Raw genomic sequence first — 21,148 nt, forward strand, 5'->3', positions numbered from 1 at the left:
TGATGGGGCCATGATGGAGCCGCTGGACCACTGGGGGCCTGGCAGCTCGGTAAGGATGCTGGAAAGGTTCCATAGACCCTTGGGCAGCTTTAAAGGAATTTGAACAGAGGGTCTCTCTGAGCAGATTGGCATAGTAGAAAAATGACTCCAGCTGCTGTGTAGAGAAGCAATTCAGGGCCAGGACAGGGATGCAGGCTGGACATTAAAGGGGATGCTGCAGGAAATGGGGCCAAAGTGGGTCCAGCTGGAGCAGAAGAGCAGGGATGAGTGGAAGGCTGGGAGGAGAACCCATGTTTCTATGAGTGGATGTAGGGAGATGGCAGTAAAAGGGGGCATCTGGGTTTGGCTCCTGGGTGATGACAGAGCATCCCCTGAGGAAGGACCCCCCGCAGGAGGAGCAGGAAGGGGACACATTTGGGTTCGGACCCCAGGTGCGTGGTTCCGTGGAATCAATGATAGACTCTGTGTGTGTGTGTGTACATGCATGAACATGTGTAAGAAGACAGGAAGTCACTGAGATGTTTCTTCCGAGTCCGATGGTTCCAGAGGCAGTACATTCTGAGAGCGTCTTTTTGTGTGAATTACTCCTCACCTGCTTGAGCCCAGGTGCTCGTGGCTGTTCGCCCCTTTGCTGGGCCTGCCTAGCAGCGCCCTGGAGGAGGCTCGGGGCTGCATCCCTCCTGCCCTGGGTCCAGGTGTGCAAGGAGCTGGTGCCTCAGCCCAGGGCTCATCCTCATCTGGGTCTGGATGTTACTGGAGAAAGGCTGAGCCCTCCTCTGAGGGGACACCTGGGCTCCAGATCTTTGAGCCTCGGGCTTAGCGTCCCTCTTCTCCTTCCCATGGGACCAAAAGGTCACCTACCTGCTGGTCGCCTACTGTTGGCCTTGACGGGCCTCCCGATACTGACCACCTGCAACGACTCCCTGGTTCCTGTGTCATCCATTCCCTCCATCACTAACCAGAAAGGAATCCAGGGCTGAAAAGGCACCAACACAAGAAAAGACATGTCTTCGGTCTCTGTCATTCAGCCAACATCTAAAGTCCTCCACGTGCAGGCACTGGGCTGGCGCTGGACATTCTGGTTAGAGAAGGTCAAGCTGGAATTTGCCTCCATAGAGCCCACAGCCTGATGGGAAGGAGACGGTGAATGTGGATGCGGCAGCCACTCTGATGGGCACACACAGATAGCTGGTGAGTTCAGGGATCGAGCCCAGGCTGGGGAAGTTGAGTTTGGCCTTCTGGAAGCACTGTCTTCAAATGCTGTCCTGTACAGAGAAGACAGACATGAGGAGGAGACTTGCTGTCAGGAAAGAAGAGAGAGTGTGCTGTGTTCCTGGAGCAGAAGAAGATCCTATGGTCTGGATCACAGCGTCTGGGGGAAATTCGGGTACCTCCTGAACTCAGGGGACCAACAGAGACAAGACCATGTCTTGTAAAGCATGTCAATAATTTTCTTTCTTTTCCAGCTTTATTGAGATGTAATGGACCTGTAACATTGTGTAAGTTTATTGTGTACAAAGCAGTGACTTCATACACTTATATCTTATGAATAAGGTCACTTAATACTTCCATCTCCCTACATAATTATCATTTTTGTGTGTGGTAAGTATATTTAAGAGCTACTCTCTCAGCAACTTTCAAGCATAAATACAATATTGTTAACTGTGGTTACCGTGCTGTACACTAGATCCCAAAATTTACTCAACTTCCAACTGGAAGTTTCTACCCTTTGACTAACATCTCCTCATTTCACCACTCCTCAGCTTTTTGCAACCAACATTCTACTCTCTGCTTCTATGAGTTTGTTTCTTTTATTTCATATATAAGTGATATCCTACAGTATTTGTCTCTTTCTGTCTGACTTATTTTACCTGGCGTAATGCTGTCAAGTTCCACCCATGATGTAGCAAATGTCAAGATTTCCTTCTTTCTTATGACTGAATAATGCTCATATATATCTATATCTATATCTATATCTATACCCATCCATCCATCCATCCATGCATCCACCCATCCAAGCATCTATTCATCCATGTATGTACCATTTCCTTTATCCATTCACACTTAAACAGATACTTAGGTTGTTTCCATAACTTGGTTATTGTGAATAATACTGAAATCAACATGGGAACGCAGATATCTTTTTGAGGTAGTGATGTCATTTCCTCTGGATATATATCTAGAAGTAGAAGTTCTGAATCATTGTGGAAAATCTATTTTTAATTTTTTGAGGAATCTCTGCAATGTTTTCTATGGTGGCTCTTCTGGTTTATATCCCACTAACAGTATACAAGTGTTCCCATTTCTCCACAGCCTGGACAACACTTGTTAATCTGTTTTCTTTTTCATTATAGCCATTCTAACAGGTGTGAAGTGACACTTCATTGTGATTTTGATTTGTATTTTCCTGATGATTAGTGATGTTGAACCTCTCTTCATGTACCTGTTGCCCTTTTGTACGTCTTCTGTAGAAAAGTGTCTATTCAGGTCTGCCCTTTTAAAAATCAGATTATTTACTTTATTGTTATTAAGTTTTGTGGATTCATTATATATTTTGGATATTAACTCCTTATCAGATAGATGATAAGGAGTTAATATCCAAAATAAACAACCTAACTTTACACATAAGGAACTAGAAAAAGGACACACTAAGCCAAAGTTAACAGAAAGGAGAAAACAAAGAGCAGAAAAAAATGAAACAGAGACCAGAAAAACAACAGAAAAGATCAATGAAACTAAGAGCTGCTTCTTTGAAAAAATGAACAAAATTGACAAAACTTTAGCTAGTCTAAGGAAAAAAAGAGAGCAGACTTAAATAAATGAAATCAGAAATGAAAGACAGACTTTACAACTGATACTACAGAAATACAAAGGATTATAAGAGACTAGTATAAACAAGTATATGCCAACATTTTGGATAACCTAGAAGAAATGGATACATTCCTAGAAACATACAATCTACCAAGACTGAATGATGAAGAAGTAGAAAATCTGAATTGATCAATATAATTAAGGAAATTGAAGCAATGATCAAAAATTTCCCAACAAAGCGAAGCCCAGGACCAGATGGTTTCAGTAACAAATTCTACCAAACACTTAAAGAAGAATTAACACCAATCCTTCTCAAACTCTTCCAGAAAGCTCACTCTTGCTGCCACTGGGAGTGTGCACAGGAAGCTGGCCATGGGGTAGGAGTGGGGCATGCAGAGCACTGCGGGTACCTTGTGGACAAGCTGGGGGGATTCGTGGGTAAGGCTTACCAGTGGCTTGTGGCCATCCTGATGGAGTCTGTGACACAGTTTGTAGGCTACACAACGCTGTGATATGTTCCAAGCCCTGGTTGATGTTATTCCAACCCCTCACTGCTCCCAGGTGGTGCAGCTCAGGAATCAGTACTCTGGATGCCACAAGAGAGAAATGGGCTTCTTTGGCAGCATTCCACAGGGGTGGGGAAGGTAGGCAATCACTCACATGCTCTTACTTTCCCCAGTGGGAGAAACCACGGGCTGAGAAGGGCTCTCTGGGCATCAAGCTGTGCTGTCTTGGGAGAGCGGTGACGGATAAGTCAAACTGTTCCTCTTACTCTCTCGGGTGCATCCAAACTTAGAATTTGTTTCTGTTCCAGGGTGAACCGGAACTTCTCCACCAGACTCACGGACATTCACAAGGCTCTCTTGTCTGTGGGTAATATTCTAAGTCAGTGTTCTCCAGGGGATCCCAGACCACAGTCAAGAGGGACTGAAGCCAGCTGACAGGTCACTTCAGGGTCCACAGCTGGGACTGAGGTCTGAATGAATGTTACCTGACACACAGGAGGGCAAGATTCCTCCCAGGTCCCTTGTGTATGGCGCTGGATCCCACAGCCTGATGGACGCCAAAGTATTGTTGTTGCAGGCTGGGGGTACAATCAGGGGATGTTTATTTGGTCGTCTTATTGGCATCACCCACCATGATGTTAGATTATTCAAAGAGGTGGGTAACGGTGAAATATTACAAACAGGTAATGTATTGATGAGATTACCCTTTGGAAAGATCACCCTGGCTGAGGAGGGGAAGATGGATGGGGGGGGGGGGTAGGGTGTGGGTTGGATAAGAAGAGGAGAAACAGAAAGACCAGCTTTTCTAGTCTGAGCCAAGGAATTGGGAAGATGGGTAGAGAAAAGGAGACAAATTGGAGAAATGTTAACATATATAATCGACAGGAATTAGTGCTTGGTTGTGAAGAGGACAGGAAGAAATCAAAGATGACCCCCAGGTTGCTGGGCTGGAGGCTTGGGAAACTGGAATTCCCACATTGTCCTGTGAGTTAAGGATTACAAAATGAATAACATTTTTTGCAGGAAGATGATAAGCTTTGATTTGGACATGTGAAGTTTAAGATGACTGTAGGTTGTATATGAAGAGAAGTCCAATACATCATGGGCTCTGTGGATCTGAAGTTCAGTAGGAAAAATTTTTTTTAACATCTTTATTGGAGTATAATTGTTTTACAATGGTGTGTTAGTTTCTGCTGTATAACAAAGTGAATCAGCTATACATATACATATATCCCCATATCTCCTCCCTCTTGCGTCTCCCTCCCACCCTCCCCATCCCACCCCTCTAGGTGGACACAAAGCACCAAGCTGATATCCCTCTGCTATGCGTCTTCTTCCCACTAGCTATCTATTTGACATTTGGTAGCAAACATATGTCCATGTCACTCTCTCACTTCATCCCAGCTTACCCTTCCCCCTCCTCATGTCCTCAAGTCCATTCTCTATGTCTGCGTCTTTATCCCTGTCCTGCCCCTAGGTTCTTCAGAAGCATTTTTTTTTTTTTTTAGATTCCATATATATGTGTTAGCATATGGTATTTTTCTCTTCCTGACTTACTTCACTCTGTATGACAGACTCTAGGTCCATCCACCTCACTACAAATAAGTCAATTCTGCTTCCTTTTATGGCTGAGTAATATTCCATTGTATATATGTGCCACAACTTCTTTATCCATTCATCTGTCGATGGACACTTAGGTTGCTTCCCTGTCCTGGCTACTGTAAATAGAGCTGCAATGAACATCGTGGTACATGACTTTTTGAATTATGGTTTTCTCAGGGTATATGCCCAGTAGTGGGGTTGCTGGGTCGTATGGTAGGTTTTTTTTTTAGTTTTTTAAGGAACCTCGATACTGTTCTCCATAGTGGCTGTATCAATTTACATTCCCACCAACAGTGCAAGTGGGTTCCCTTTCATCCACATCCTCTCCAGCATTTAATGTTTGTAGATTCTCTGATGATGGCCATTCTGACCAGTGTGAGGTGATACCTCATTGTAGTTTTGATTTGCATTTCTCTAATGATTAGTGATGTTGAGCATCCTTTCACGTGTTTGTTGGCAATCCGTATATCTTCTTTGGAGAAATGTCTATTTAGGTCTTCTGCCCATTTCTGGATTGGGTTGTTTTTTTTGTTGGTATTGGGCTGCATGAGCTGCTTGTATATTTTGGAGATTAATCCTTTGTCAGTTGCTTCATTTGCAAATATTTTCTCCCATTCTGAGGGTTGCCTTTTCATTTTGTTTATTGTTTCCTTTGCTGTGTAAAAGCTTTTAAGTTTCCTTAGGTCCCATTAGTTTATTTTTGTTTTTATTTCCATTTCTCCAGGAGGTGGGTCAAAAAAGATCTTGCTGTGATTTATGTCATAGAGTGTTCTGCCTATGTTTTCCTCTAAGAGTTTGATAGTGTCTGGCCTTACATTTAGGTCTTTAATTCATTTTGAGTTTATTTTTGTAGATGGTTTTAGGGAGTGTTCTAATTTCATTCTTTTACATGTGGCTGTCCTGTATTCCCAGCCCCACTTACTGAAGAGGCTGTCTTTTCTCCATTGTACATTCTTGCCGCCTTTATCAAAGAAAAGGTGACCATATGTGCGTGGATTTCTCTCTGGGTTTTCTATCCTGTTCCATTGATCTATATTTCTGTTTTTGTGCCAGTACCACACTGTCTCGATTACTGTAGCTTTGTAGTATAGTCTGAAGTCAGGGAGCCTGATACCTCCAGCTACGTTTTTCTTTCTCAACATTGTTTGGTTATTCAGGGTCTTTTGTGTTTCCATACAAATTGTGAAATTTCGTGTTCTAGTTCTGTGAAGAATGCCATTGGTAGTTTGATAGGGATTGCATTGAATCTGTAGATTGCTTTGGGTAGTATAGTCATTTTCACAATGTTTGTTCTTCCAATCCAATAACATGGTATATCTCTCTATCTGTTTGTATCATCTTTAATTTCTTTCATCAGTGTCTTATAGTTTTCTGCATACAGGTCTTTTGTCTCCTTAGGAAGGTTTATGCCTAGGTATTTTATTCTTTCTGTTGCAATGGTACATGGGAGTGTTTCATTAATTTCTCTTTCATATTTTTCATCAGTAGTGTATAGGAATGCAAGAGATTTCTGTGCATTAATTTTGTATCCTGATACACTAACAAATTCACTGATTAGCTCTAGAAATTTTCTGGTAGCATCTTTAGGATTCTCTATGTATAGTATCATGTCATCTGCAAACAGTGAGAGTTTTACTTCTTCTTTTCCAATTTGGATTCCTTTTATTTCTTTTCTTCTCTGATTGCTGTGGCTAAAACTTCCAAAACTATGTTGGAAAATAGTAGTGAGAGTAGGCAACCTTGTCTTGTTCCTGATCTTAGTGGAAATGATTTCAGTTTTTCACCATTGACATCAATGTTGACTGTGGGTTTGTCCTATATGGCCTTTATTATGTTGAGGTCAGTTCCCTCTATGCCTACTTTCTGGAGAGTTTTTATGATAAATCGGTGTTGAATTTTGTCAAAAGCTTTCTCTGCATCTATTGAGATGATCATATGGTTTTTCTCCTTCAGTTTGTTAATATGGTTTATCACATTGATTAATTTGCATATATTGAAGAATCCTTGCATTCCTGGGGTAAACCCCACTTGATCATGGTGTTTGATCATTTTAATGTGCTGTTGGATTCTGTTTGCTAGTATTTTGTTGAGGATTTTTGCATCTATGTTCATCAGTGATATTGGCCTGTAGTTTTCTATTTTGTGACATCTTTGTCTGGTCTTAGAATCAGAGTGATGGTGGTCTTGTAGAATGAGTTTGGGAGTGTTCCTCCTTCTGCTATATTTTGGAAGAGTTTGAGAAGGATAGGTGTTAGCTCTTCTTTAAATGTTTGATAGAATTCGCCTGTGAATCTATCTGGTCCTGGACTTTCGTTTGTTGGAAGATTTTTAATCAAAGTTTCAATTTCAGTGCTTGTGATTGGTCTGTTTATGTATTCTATTTCTTCCTGGTTCAGTCTTGGAAGGTTATACCTTTCTAAAAATTTGTCCATTTCTTCCAGGTTGTCCATTTTATTGGCATGTAGTTGCTTGTTGTAATCTCTCATGATCCTTTGTATTTCTGGAGTGTCAGTTGTTACATCTCCTTTTTCATTTCTAATTCTATTAATTTGTGTCTTGTCCCTTTTTTTCTTGATGATTCTGGCTAATGGTTTATCAATTTTGTTTATCTTCTCAAAGAACCAGCTTTTAGTTTTATTGATCTTTGCTATCGTTTCCTTCATTTCTTTTTCATTTATTTCTGATCTGATCTTTATGTTTTCTTTCCTTCTGCTAATTTTGGGATTCTTTTGTTCTTCTTTCTCTAATTTCTTTAGGTGTAAGGTTAGGTTGTTTATTTGAGATGTTTCTTGTTTCTTGAGGTAGGACAGTATTACTATAAACTTCTCTCTTAGAACAGCTATTGCTGCATCCTATAGGTTTGGGGTCGTCATGTTTTCATTGTAATTTGTATTTAGATATTTTTTGATTTCCTCTTTGATTTCTTCAGTGATATCTTGGTTATTTAGTAGTGTATTGTTTAGCCTCCATGTGTTTCTGTTTTTACAGATTTTTCCCTGTAATTGATATCTAGTCTCATAGCATTGTGGTCGCAAATGTTACTTGATATGATTTCAATTTTCTTAAATTTACCAAGGCTTGATTTATGACCCAAGATATCATCTATCCTGGAGAATATTCCATAAGCACTTGAGAAGAAAGTGTATTCTTTCGTTTTTGGATGTAATGACCTAAAAATAGCAACCAAGTCCATCTTGCTTCATGTATCATTTAAAGCTGTATTTCCTTATTTATTTTCATTTTTGATGATCTGTCCATTGGTGAAAGTGGGATGTTAAAGTCCCGTATTACGTTTGTGTTACTGTTGATTTCCCTTTTATGGCTGTTAGCAGTTGCTTTATGTGTTGAGGTGTTCCTGTGTTGGGTTCATAAATATTTACAATTGTTATATTTTCTTCTTGGATTGATCCCTTGATCATTATGTAGTGTCTGTCTTTGCCTCTTGTAATAGTCTTTATTTTAAAGTCTATTTTGTCTGATATGAGAATTGCTACTCCAGCTTTCTTTTGATTTCCATTTGCATGGAATATCTTTTACCATCCCTCATTTTCCATCTGTATGTGCCCTAGGTCTGAAGTGGGTGTCTTGTAGGCAGCATATATATGGCTCTTGTTTTTGTATCCATTCGACCAGTCTATGTCTTTTGGTTGGAGCATTTAATCCATTTACATTTAAGGTAATTATCGATATGTATGTTCCTATTACCATTTTCTTAATTGTTTTGGGTTTGTTATTGTAGGTCTTTTCCTTGTCTTGTGTTTCCTGCCTAGAGAAGTTCCTTTAGCATTTGTTGTAAAGATGGTTTGGTGGTGTTGAATTCTCTTAACTTTTGCTTGTCTGTAAAGGTTTTAACTTCTTTGTCAAATCTGAATGAGATCCTTGCTGGGCAGACTAATCTTGGTTGTAGGTTTTTCCCTTCCATCACTTTAAATATTTCCTGTCATTCCCTTCTGGCTTGCAGAGTTTCTGCTGAATGATCAACTGCTAACCTTATGGGAGTTCCCTTGTATGTTATTTTTTGTTTTTCCTTTGCTGCTTTTAATATTTTTTCTTTGAATTTAATTTTTGATAGCTTGATTAATATGTGTCTTGGCATGTTTCCCCTTGGATTTATCCTGTATGGGACTCTCTGTGCTTCCTGGACTTGATTGACTATTTCCTTTCCCATATTAGGGAAGTTTTCAACTATAATCACTTCAAATATTTTCTCAGTCCCTTTTTTTTTCTCTCTCTCTTCTTCTTCTGGGACTCCTATAATTCAAATGTTGGTCTGTTTAATGTTGTCCTAGAGGTCTCTGAGACTGTCCTCAATTCTTTTCATTCTTTTTTCTTTATTATGCCCTGTGGTAGTTATTTTCACTATTTTATCTTCCTGGTCACTTATCCATTCTTCTGCCTCAGTTATTCTGCTTTTGTCTCCTCCTAACGAATTTTTAATTTCATTTATTGTGTTGTCATCATTGTTTGTTTGCTGTTTTGTTCTTCTGGGTCCTTGTTAAACCTTTCTTGTATTTTCTCCATTCTCTTTCCAAGAGTTTGGATCATCTTTACTACCATTACTCTTAATTCTCTTTCAGGTAGACTGCCTACTTCCTCTTCATTTGTTTGTTCTGGTGAGTTTTTACCTTGCTCCTTCATCTGTTGTGTATTTCTCTGTCTTCTCATTTTGCATATCTTACTGTGTTTGGAGTCTCCTTTTAGCAGGCTGCAGGTTCGTAGTTCCCGTTGTTTTTGATGTCTGCCCCCCAGTGGGTAAGGCGGTTCAGTGGGTTGTGTAGGCTTCCTGGTGGAGGGGACTGGTGCCTGTGTGCTGGTGGATGAGGCTGGATCTTGCTTTTCTGGTGGGCTGGACTTCATCCGGTGGTGTGTTTTGAAGCGTCTGTGACCTTATTATTAATTTAGGCAGCATCTCTGTTAATGGGTGGGGTTGTGTTCCTGTCTTGCTAGTTGTTTGGCGTAGGGTGTCCAGCACTGTAGCTTGCTGGTCATTGAGTAGAGCTGGATCTTAGCACTGAGATGGAGATCTCTGGGAGAGCTTTCGCGTTTTGGTATTTCATGGGGCAGGGAGGTCTCTGGTGGACCAATATCCTGAACTCGGGTCTCCCACCTCAGAGGCTCAGGCCTGACACCCAGCTGGAGCACCAAGACCCCATCAGCCACATGGCTCAGAAGAAAAGTGAGAGAAAATAAATAAATAAATAAAATAAAATAAAGTTATTAAAATAAAAAATTATTATTATAAATTAAAAAAATATAATAAAAAATTTAAAAATAGAAAGAAAGGAGAGAACAACCAAACCAAAAAACAAATCCACCAATGATAACAAGTGCTAAAAACTATACAAAAATAAATAAATAAATAAGGACAGAAAGAACCCTAGGACAAATGGTAAAAGCAAAGCTATACAGACAGAATCACACAAAGAAGGATACACATACACACTCACAAAAAGAGAAAAAGGATAAAAATATATATACATTGAAAAAAAAGGAAGAGAGCAACCAAATCAATAAACAAATCTATCAATGATAATAAGCTCTAAATACTAAACTAAGATAAACGTAAACACAGAAACAGATTAGATGCAGAAAGCAAACCCCAAGTCTACAGCTGCTCCCAATGTCCACCACCTCAACTTGGGATGATTCGTTGTCTGTTCAGCCATTCCACAGATGCAGGTACATCAAGTTGATTGTGGAGAGTTGATCCACTGCTCCTGAGGTCGCTGGGAGAAATTTCCTTTTCTCTTCTTTGTTTGCACAGCTCCTGGGGTTCAGCTTTGGATTTGGCCCCGCCTGTGCGTGTAGGTCGCCGGAGGGCGTCTGTTCTTTGCTCAGACAGGACGGGGTTAAAGGAGCCGCTGATTCGGAGGCTCTGGATCACTCAGGCCGGGGGAAGGGAGGGTCACGGAGTGCGGGGCGGGCCTGCGGCGGCAGAGGCCGGCATGACGTTGCCAGCCTGAGGTGCACTGTGCGTTCTCCCGGGGAAGTTGTCCCTGGATCCAGGGACCCTGGCAGTGGCGGGCTGCACAGGCTCCGGGAGGGGAGGTGTGGATAGTGACCTGTGCTCGCACACAGGTTTCTTGGTGGCGGCAGCAGCAGCCTTAGTGTCCCATACCCGTCTCTGGGGTCCGCGCTGATAGCTGTGGCTCGCGCCCATCTCTGGAGTTCGTTTAGACGGTGCTCTGAATCCCCTCTCCTCATGCACCCGGAAGCAATGGTCTCCTGTCTCTTCGGCAGGTACAGATGTTTTCCCGGACTCCCTCCCGGCTAGCTGTGGTGCACTAACCCCCTGCAGGCTGTGTTCACGCCACCAACCCCAGTCCTCTCCCTGGGATCCTACCGAAGCCCGAAGCCCGAGCCTCAGCTCCCAGCCCCGCCCACCCTGGCGGGTGAGCAGACAAGCCTCTCGGGCTGGTGAGTGCCGGTCAGCACCGATGCCCTGTGCAGGAATCTCTCCACTTTGCCCTCCGCACCCCTGTTGCTACGCTCTCCTCCGCAGCTCCGAAGCTTCCTCCCTGCCACTCCTCGTCTCTGCCAGTGAAGGGGCTTCTAGTGTGTGGAAACCTTTCCTCCTTCACAGCTCCCTCCCAGAGGTGCAGGTCCCATCCCTATTCTTTTGTCTCTGTTTTTTCTTTTGTCCTACCCAGGTACATGGGGAGTTTCTTCCCTTTTGGGAAGTCTGAGGTCTTCTGCCAGCGTTCAGTAGGTGTTCTGTAGCAGTTGTTCCACATGTGGATGTATTTCTGATGTATTTGTGGAGAGGAAGGTGATCTCCACGCCTTACTCCTCTGCCATCTTGAAGGTCCCCCGCTCAGTAGGAAAATTTGAGCTGGAGAGGTGGATTTCATTGTGCATCGGTGGTTGAGTGAGACCATGAGGTGAGACAGGTATCTTAGACATCACGGATGGTGCTCAGAGCCTGGAGCCAAACTTAGCCAAAATCCAACATGTGAGGGAATTCGAGGACCACAAGAAGCCCTCTGAAGAGACAGCAAAGCAGCAGGAAGAGGAAAGGTGTGGTCTTTTGACGGCCAAAGGAAGATGTGGTCACAGCATGGGACAAGGCTAGGCAGGCAAGGAGAAGGATGAAGCGTGGCCCTTGGGGATGGTCCACCAGTGATCCATTGGTGTCCTTGTCCTGCGGTCCTTGGTGAAAGCAGGAACTGGTGGTGGGGTGGGCAGATGAAGGGTCAGTTAGGGGAGTCCACCACGTCAGCCTTGCTCCATAGCAATTTGACATCAGAGGCAGGAAACTGGAGAAAGGAGACCTTGAGAATCAATTAGGACAAAGTGAGGATTTTCATTCCAGTTTTTAAAAAATGAGAGACTTGAGCATGTTCAAATGATAAAAGTCACAAAGAAAAAGAAGTTGAAGATAACAGATAGAAGAAATTAATCAGAGATGGTGAGATGGGGATGGAAGGGATGCTGAGCGCAAGAGGGGGAGCCCTTTGACCAGAAGCGTGGCACATATTCCACCCTAGAGAGAGGACAAGAGGATGAGAGCGTGGCTCTAAGCATGTGGTCAAAAGGTGAGGGAGCTTGTCTCAAATGACTCCTATTTTCCCTGTGCTGCAGAGAGATGTTATCTACTGAATCCATCTTGGGGAAGCAAAAGGATCGGAAGTCTAGGAGAGGGGAGACAAGAAGACATTGGGAAACCTCAAAGTTCTAGCAGGCATGAGTGGGGTCCCTAGGGGACTGGAGGACAGGTCACTGACCTGTGTAGGGGTGTGGTTTCCAGGTATCTCCACAGTCCAGACATAGACAAAAAGAGGGCAGACTGCTGGATGATATGGTAGTCAAAGATCCCCCCCAGGTACAGGGATGGCCATGCGTGGCCAGCACAAAGGAAAAATGATTCTATTGAAAATAATGACCCGGGAGTCGTTCAAATGATGGGATTTTTATGTTTCAGGCTGAGGAAATCAGGAGTGATGACAGGAGAGGCTGATGGGGAAAGATAGAGGTATCTGGAAACAAGATGGTACCTCGAGTTTGAATAGGCTAGCGTACCTTGAGTTTGAGCACACAGGGTGATTCGTATATTGCTGTATTTCCTCCTGCCATGCAGTTATCCATGGTGACTTTGGAGTCAGCAGGCTTCAGCAGGCTTGGCTTGACACTTAATGGTAACACAGCTTTGGCCAAATTACCTGACATTGGGGCTTCCCTGGTGGCGCAGTGGTTGAGAGTCCGCCTGCCGATGCAGGGGATGCGGGTTCGTGCCCCAGTCCGGGAAGATCCCACATGCCGCGGAGCGGCTGGGCCCATGAGCCACGGCCGCTGAGCCTGCGCGTCTGGAGCCTGTGCTCCGCAGCGGGAGAGGCAACAACAGTGAGAGGCCTGTGTACCGCAAAAAAAAAAAAAAAAAAAAAAAAAATTATCTGACATTGTTAACTACCTCAGCACTTAAACGACCAGAGAGCATCTTCTCTAAAAGACCATTAGTTACAACTACTATAATACCACTATTACCATATGTCAAAGGCTGGGTTCCACAGCCCCACCGCACTGCCCACCCTCCGGGCCACACCAGACACCTGCTCTGATATCTAAGTGTGTGAACTTCTACTGGCCCCATGGTGCATGAGGGCTGGGGTTGAGATGGCTGAGGAAGCACACGGAAGCAGTTGCCACCATGGGTATCAAGATTCACTCCTCTGCAAGGAGGACTTAATCGACCATTGTGCATTTCAACAGCCCCATTCATTGCCCAGACGCCCAGAGCATCCTCTTTCTGGGCAGAGTTGTCAATCCTAATAAGCAATGAAAGTGAAATCACAATTTGCAAAGAAAACTGTACCAGGACTCGCAAAACAGATATGCCATACCCAACAGGTACTCTCTAAGTCCAGAATTTATTAACAGCCGCTTGTTCAGACCCATGTGTCCCAAGATAAGCCCACAGCAAGCTGTTTTAAGAGTGACGCTGCACAGACTCACGGGCTATAAAGATAAGAGCCTTGGCTTCTCATCTAGTTTATAAAATCTGACCACACTTTCTAACTATCACCCTAAAGCCACTGTGAACTGAGTCCAGCCAATGAAACATTTTATGTCTCCTAACTTCCCCGTTTGAAACATTACTGAAATGCTGTCAAAGTGATCGTCCCTACCACTCAGCAAGTTTAATTAAGCCCAGATCTGTGTAATCCATGGGGTGCCTTGGTGGTCCACGTGAGGTACTGCAACATTAAGAAAGTCTAGAATTCCCTGCAGAGGAGGGAGTTGCCCAGCTCAGGTGCAGAGAACAGGAGAGTCAGGACATCAGGGCTCTAAGCCCAGCTGAGTCTGGAATGCTAAGTGATCCTGGGAGCTGCTTTGCGCTTCCTGAACCTCCGTCATCTGCGTGTGAAGCTCTGTAAATCATGGCAGCCAGTAAAGTGGTTAACGTTGGATCCTCTTGGCTGCAATCCACCCACGTCCTTGGACCCAGTGATTTCTTTGCACGATTCAACACGGCTCTGCCTAAATGGAACGGAACATAGTCAGGAGACAATCGTAGGAATTAAGGAGAAGAGGGTAGTAGACCGACAGGGGATATAGATGTGAAGGTAGAGAAAAAGGGACATTTTGAGACACGGTTAGGAGGTACCATGGATTGGACTGAGTAATCAATTATTCATGAAGAAATAAGGACAGTCTGTAGTAAAGGTGACATTCAGGTTGCCAGCTTGGGAGCTAAAGAAACTGGAGGGAGCCATTTGGAGAGATGGGTAACGTAGGGAGAGGACGATGATTTGTGAGCAAGAGGCTGAGCTCCCATACGGACCTGAGATGCCTGGCCGGCATCCACGATGAAAAGAACAGTGAGCATTTGCTTCTACAGATCTGGCATTCAGCAAGGAAATCTGAGCAGGGCCTGGAAATCTGCTAATGCAGAGGAGAGACGAGACTTCCTGGTGAGGACTCCCTCCTGGTGAGAGCGTGTAGAGAGGGGAGTCTGGGACCCCGTCATCAGCAATGACCACACTTAAGGGACAAGGAAAAGGAAGAGAGGGCACCCAAAGAGACAGAGAAGGACTAGGAAGAGGGGACACATGGGGAGAGAGGAAAGGACAGTGTCCACAGGATAGGCTGGACCTACCAAGTGGGGTCTTTGGCGGCTCGCAGGAGCAATGGCAGTTGAGACATGGGGGGCGGAAGCAGATTGTAGAGTTTCGAAGAGAATCAGTGGTGCACAGGGGTACAGCAAGGGGAGATATTTCTTTCTAGCAATTTGTCAACAAAGACAAAGAGAAACAAAGGGGAGCTGGAGGGGAAAAGAGAGGAAGACATATATTTTTGAAAACTGAAAGTTGAGTGAAAAGTGAGCAGGTTTAAATGCTCCTGATAAGAAGCCTAGAGAAAAGAAATGGTTGACAAGTCATGGAAGGAAGATATCAATCAATAGCTAGTAACCAAGTTGTATCGCACATTGATGGGGCTTGAGCTGCAGGGGACCTGCAGGCACAACCAGTGGGAGGTTTCCTGTCTCATGGGTGGACAAGCACCTGGAGACCAGAGTCCAAGGGTCCTGGGAGATGCTGGGACGTAGAGGATCCTGGGAAGATCTTGGTCCACAGGGGCCCCTGGAGGGAGGGCTGACTTAGACTCTCTGACTAGCCAAGCTGAGTCTGTCTGTTCCCGGGGCTGAGCTAGAGCAGGAAAACCAGAGAACTAAGGTCTGTCCCAGGAACCTCCTAGAGGCTCAACACAACCAGTGTAGGGAGAGAGACCACTTGTCCTTCACAATTCTACCTAAAAAAATCTAGTGCGGGGCTTCCCTGGTGGCGCAGTGGTTGAGAGTCCGCCTGCCGATGCAGGGGACACGGGTTCGTGCCCCAGTCCGGGAAGATCCCACATGCCGCGGAGCAGCTGGGCCCGTGAGCCATGGCCGCTGAGCCTGCACGTCCGGAGCCTGTGCTCCGCAACAGGAGAGGCCACAATGGTGAGAGGCGGATTCCACTCTGCTCCTCTTACAGATACTGCTGGCTGCCAGCAGTCCTTGGCTTGTGTCAGGCGCTCGCAGCAGGTGCACAAGGTACCGGCGCTTCTGTTCAGACAGGCTGTCTGCTAGATGATCCGCTCATCTGGTCATGAATCCGCCTCCCACCAGGCTCTGGGTTCAGTCCTGACTCCACCACCTACCAGCTGCTTGACCTTGGGCAGCTCCCTCACCTTCCCAAGCCTCTGTTTTCTTCTCTGTCAAATGCAGATGTGAAAACAGCGCCTTCCTTCCTCACTGGGCTGTGGTGAGGATGAAAAAAATATTCTGTAGATCAGGAGAAGAATTTGAAAAAGAATAGATACATGTATATGTATAACTGAATCACTTCATTGTACACCTGAAACTAAAACATTGTTAATCAATTGTACTCCAATATAAAATAAAAAGTTTAATTAGTTAATTAATTTAAAAAAAGAGGTCATGACCCTGAAGCATTTGCACAGCGCCTGGCACAGAGCAGACACTCCGAGAATCAGTAATATCACTCATTACTATTACTTTTGTCATTGTTGTTGTCCTTTCCTGCCCCTGTTTCCAGACCAAGGAGCCCCGAGGACGGAGATCCGTCGGTGGTAGCTGCTGATCACCGTGTTCATGGCTGTGGCTCACTGTCTGGCCCTGGTTAACCAAGAAGATTCTGATCTCACCAACCCCAGCCCCCAGGACAGCCTTGGGCTGCCCCCAATTCTCCCAGAGCAACGTAGGCTTTGCTTTCAGCCTCTACAGACATTTGGCTTTGGGTGCTCTGGACAGAACACTCCCTTCTCCCCAGTAACCATCTCTTTGGCCTTGGACGTGTTCTTCCTCGGGGCCCCAACACCCAGCAGGACCCACCTCTTGGAGGGCCTGGTTCAACCTCAACGTGGGGTGCGAGGCCCAGATCCAGGAGGGCTTCCAGGATCTGCTGCTCAGATACCCTGACCGTGGGCTGATGCACATTTAACGGCCCGGGCCCCTGGAGGCCACGCAGTAACAGATGGAGGCCCAGAAAAGCATCCACAAGCGTGCAGAGGCAGATCCTGGGGAAGTTCGAGGCCTGCGTGGAAGAGCTCGGGATGACACTACAGCAGTCCTGGAGAATCACGTGCTCCTCAGAGGTGAGAGAACATATATCCAATGTGGAATCTCCATCTCGGAGTCAGGGCTGCAATACATCACAACCCTCCTTTCCACAGCATCTGAGAAGCCTCCCTTGCTGACTTAGACATAGGAGGCAATCAAGAATTTTCTGCCCACTGAATCCTTGACGTATCTGCTTGTACACCTCCAGTGATGGGGAGCTCATCATCTGTCCCATTTTATTGCTACTTGTTGAGTTTCTTTCAAAGAAATATTTTGCACCTTCAGTGTGCATGACAACTGCCTGGGGAGATTGTTTAAAATCCTGCACTTACCCCAGGAGACTGATTTAGGGCAGGGGGAAGTCAGGGACACTGCATTTAAGCTCTCCTTCCTTCCCCTCTCTGGTGATTCTTCTGCAGGAGGGCTGTGATCGCCACTTGAAGTAACCCTGGAAGCAAGCACTAAATTAAGGGGCATGAGTCCCCTTCCTCTGGCAGGTCCCAGGAGGCATGGGTTAGAACAGGAAGAATCCCAAAGCCTCAAGGTCTTTTATTTCCTCCAAAAGAGCCAAGAGGATTGTATGCTTCCCTCCTTAATCACGCTCTTAATTCAGCATTGAATTCCTTCTCCTCACATTTGTACAGTGCTCTGTGGGTCTCAAGTGGTTTTTGACAGCCACAGTCTCTTTTGACCTTCTCATCCGCTTGAAGTTGATAAGGCTAAAATTAATGGTCCTATTATACAGATGAACAGACAGACTAGTTCTTTCTTTTTTTTTTTTTTTTTTTTTTTTGCGGTACGCGGGCCTCTCACTGTTGTGGCCTCTCCCATTGCGGAGCACAGGCTCCAGACGTGCAGGCTCAGCGGCCATGGCTCACGGGCCCAGCCGCTCCGCGGCATGTGGGATCTTCTCGGACCGGGACACGAACCCATGTCCCCTGCATCGGCAGGCGGCCTCTCAACCACTGCGCCACCAGGGAAGCCCGACAGATTATTTCTTAAAGAAGAAAAGTTATTTCCTGAGCCAGTAAGGCATTACTCATATACACATCTATGAACACTTGTCGTGTGTTATATGTAAGTGTTTACACATGCACATGCACACGCAATCTAAGTATGAAGGCTTTAGTATCATGCCAGGCATGGGACATTATTAATTTTTATTGAATTATCTTCACATCCCAACAAGGTAGACTGTTGTGTCCATTAAGGGATAAGAAAACCGAGGCACAAAGATTAGGTAACTTGCCCCAGATCTGAAAGCCTGGCAGAGCCTCGCCTTCAGATCCACACCTACCTTCAGAGCAGCTTGTACCACAGTGATACATATTTTCCTCTAAAATTAACCACCTTCCAGAGAGGCTGAGGGGCCCACGGAGAGCAGTAGTATTTACATATCATAATACTTTTACGCTATTGTAAAATATTCATCCCCATTTTACAAACAAGGAGAGAGAAGCTCAGGGTGGTCAGGGGCTCAGTCCCCCCAGGGTCACACAGGTAATAAAGGACATCAGGAGTAGGTTATGGAGCCAGGCTTGATGTGCAGAGTGTAGATTCCCACATTCCCATGGGCTGCCAAAAGGGTGACCCCTGCCTGTTCTCAATTCTCTCCAAAGGTGACATTGACATTTGTCTTCACCTCGGGGTGTGTTCAATCCCCACATATTTGCAATTTTCCAAAGCAAACCTCTGAAAAACTAACAAAGCTGGAGGCATCCCATTTCCTGATTTCAAACTGTATGACAAAGCTATAGTAATCAAACAGTATGGTACTGGCATAAATATTCACATAGATGAAAGGAACAGAATAAAGAGCCCAGAAGTCGACTCTTGCACATACAGTCAATTAATATTTGACTAGGGATCAAAAAACCAATCAATGGGGAAAAGATATTCTCTTCAAAAAATGGATTTGGGAAACTATATAATCACATGCAGCATCCCTGCTGGGTGTGCAGCCCCAGGTTAGGGATGGGGTCAAGTCGCCTCTATTCACTGTCCCTTAGGACTTGTGCCACGCTGCAGCCCTGGTGCCTGTCGCCCCACCTCCTGAATCTTTCCTAAGCTCACACAAATGGGCCCAAGGTTACAGGGTCTTTAAAGCACACAAGCCAACTCCAGCCCAGATCTCACCACCCTGAAGGCTAAACTCCAGAAAGGCCATCTGCACACCCTCTCGCTCTCCCTCCCTCCCCCTCCAGCCCAGGGCAGGCCTCCCCTCACTCTGTTCACCCTGCCCTTGCCCCGTCCCCTGTGGCTTTAGATCACTGCATCCCATGGACCATTGATCCTTCCCTACCCCTAAGTCCCCGCCGCTGTCCCCTGGGTACCTCTCCTGTGGTCCTGGGGTGACAGCTTTCTTCCCATGCCCCTCCCTCCTCCCCACTCTGTTCCTTCTCCTCGGTGCCCCACCCTTTCGGGTGCCCTCCCCTTCTCACCCCATGGCACTCAGCTTAGGGGACCTCCTCCCCTCAGCGCTCACCTGCCCATCCTGGGGGACGAATCCTCATGCTTCCCTCCAGCCCTGATTCTCTCCTGAACTCCCCTGAACAGATCCCTTGGCTGTCTCCAGGGAACCACACATCTGGGATCTGAATGTGAGAGTGTCCCCTGCCCTCCTCCCAACATGCTAGGGGTCCTTCCTCAGGGGATGCTTTGTCATCATCTAGGAGCTTCTTCCCCACGTCCACTCACAGAAACATGGGTTCTCCTCCCAGCCTTCCACTCATCCCTGCTCTCCCTCTCCATCCTGGGCTTTGGCCCCATTTCCTGCAACATCCCGTTTAATGTCCAGCCTGCATCCCTGTCCTGGCCCTGAATTGCTTGTCTACACAGCAGCTGGAGTCATTTTTCTACTATGCCAATCTGCTCGGAGAGACCCTCTGTTCAAATTCCTTTAAAGCTGCCCAGGGGTCTATGGAAACTTTCCAGCATCCTTACTGGGCTGCCAGGCCCCCAGTGGTCCACCGGCTCCATCATGGCCCCATCACCTCTGCAGGCCCTCCGCTTCCTGCTCCAGGTCTGCCCAGCTTCCTTCGGGTTCTTGAAAATGTCTTTCTCCTGCCAAGGACATTCTCCTCTCTGTTTACCCTACCGCATTTTATTCTTCCTCTGATGGCAGCACAAAAAGCACGTCCTCCAGGAATGGCTCGCCGACTTCCCAGGCTGAGTTTGATCCTCTGTCAGCTTCCAGAGCCTTGTTTCATCATCCGTGTTTCCCATCAGTTCCTAAGTCCCATGAGGGTCACTGCTGTGAAAATCTTTGAGGGCAGATTCATTCTGTGGTTTAGAGTGTTTCTCTGATCCGGGAGGTTGGGATAACATCCTGCCGGCAATAATTAGTAGCTGTGTGGCCTTGGGGGAAATGACTGAGCCTCTCTGTTCCTCAGTTTCCTCAGCGGTAAAATGGGATGAGTAACAGCCAGTATCTCATGTGATCATTTCAAGGACTAAACGGGTTATTCCAGGCAAAGGTCTGAGCAGGCTGCCTGGCAGAGAGATCTCAACCGTTCAGTTGTGGGTGACGTCATCATCTATGCCGGGAGCTGACCTTCCTGGAGATGACACAGCCCCTGATCACATCAGGGACATGAAGAACCAAGTGGGTTCCTTTTATTGCAGGTGTGTGTTTATTGACCTTTTGCCCCCATACCCCCGTTCTGGCTGCTGAGGGGGAATCCTCTGTCAGGCGAGTATGTGGAACTCGTCAGGTGGTGAAGTAGCTCGTCTGGGAACCTGGAAGTAGTTGGTCTCCCAGGTTGAGGTGCTGGGGGGCAGCAGGGGAGACCCTGGGGGGAGGCCCAGCTCAGCTGCAGGAGTGAGGGGTCCAGGGGCTATGCCAGAAGAGGTGAGGGTCAGAGCCCCTGCAATGTCAGCACGAGGGCACATCCTGGGCCCTGGGGGATGGAAGAGTGAACCTGGACCTGGGACCAGAGCCCCCGGAAGTGGGCATCGGGCAGCAGGGACCCCTCCCAGCCCTGGGTCTGAGGTCCAGTGGGCTTGGTCACAGGCACAAAGCCTGCTTCTGGGTCGGCTGGTGAGGCAGAGGCTGAGGGGCCCAGAGTCTGGGGCGGGCTGAGCGTGTGTGGGAGGTCGGGGGGCTTGGCCTCGGGGCCCAGGCTGCCCATGGCATGGGATCATGCAGGTAAGGGTGGAGACACACGGGAAA

Source organism: Globicephala melas, chromosome 2 (assembly GCF_963455315.2).
Source record: "Globicephala melas chromosome 2, mGloMel1.2, whole genome shotgun sequence".
Classification (NCBI taxonomy): Eukaryota; Metazoa; Chordata; class Mammalia; order Artiodactyla; family Delphinidae; genus Globicephala; species Globicephala melas.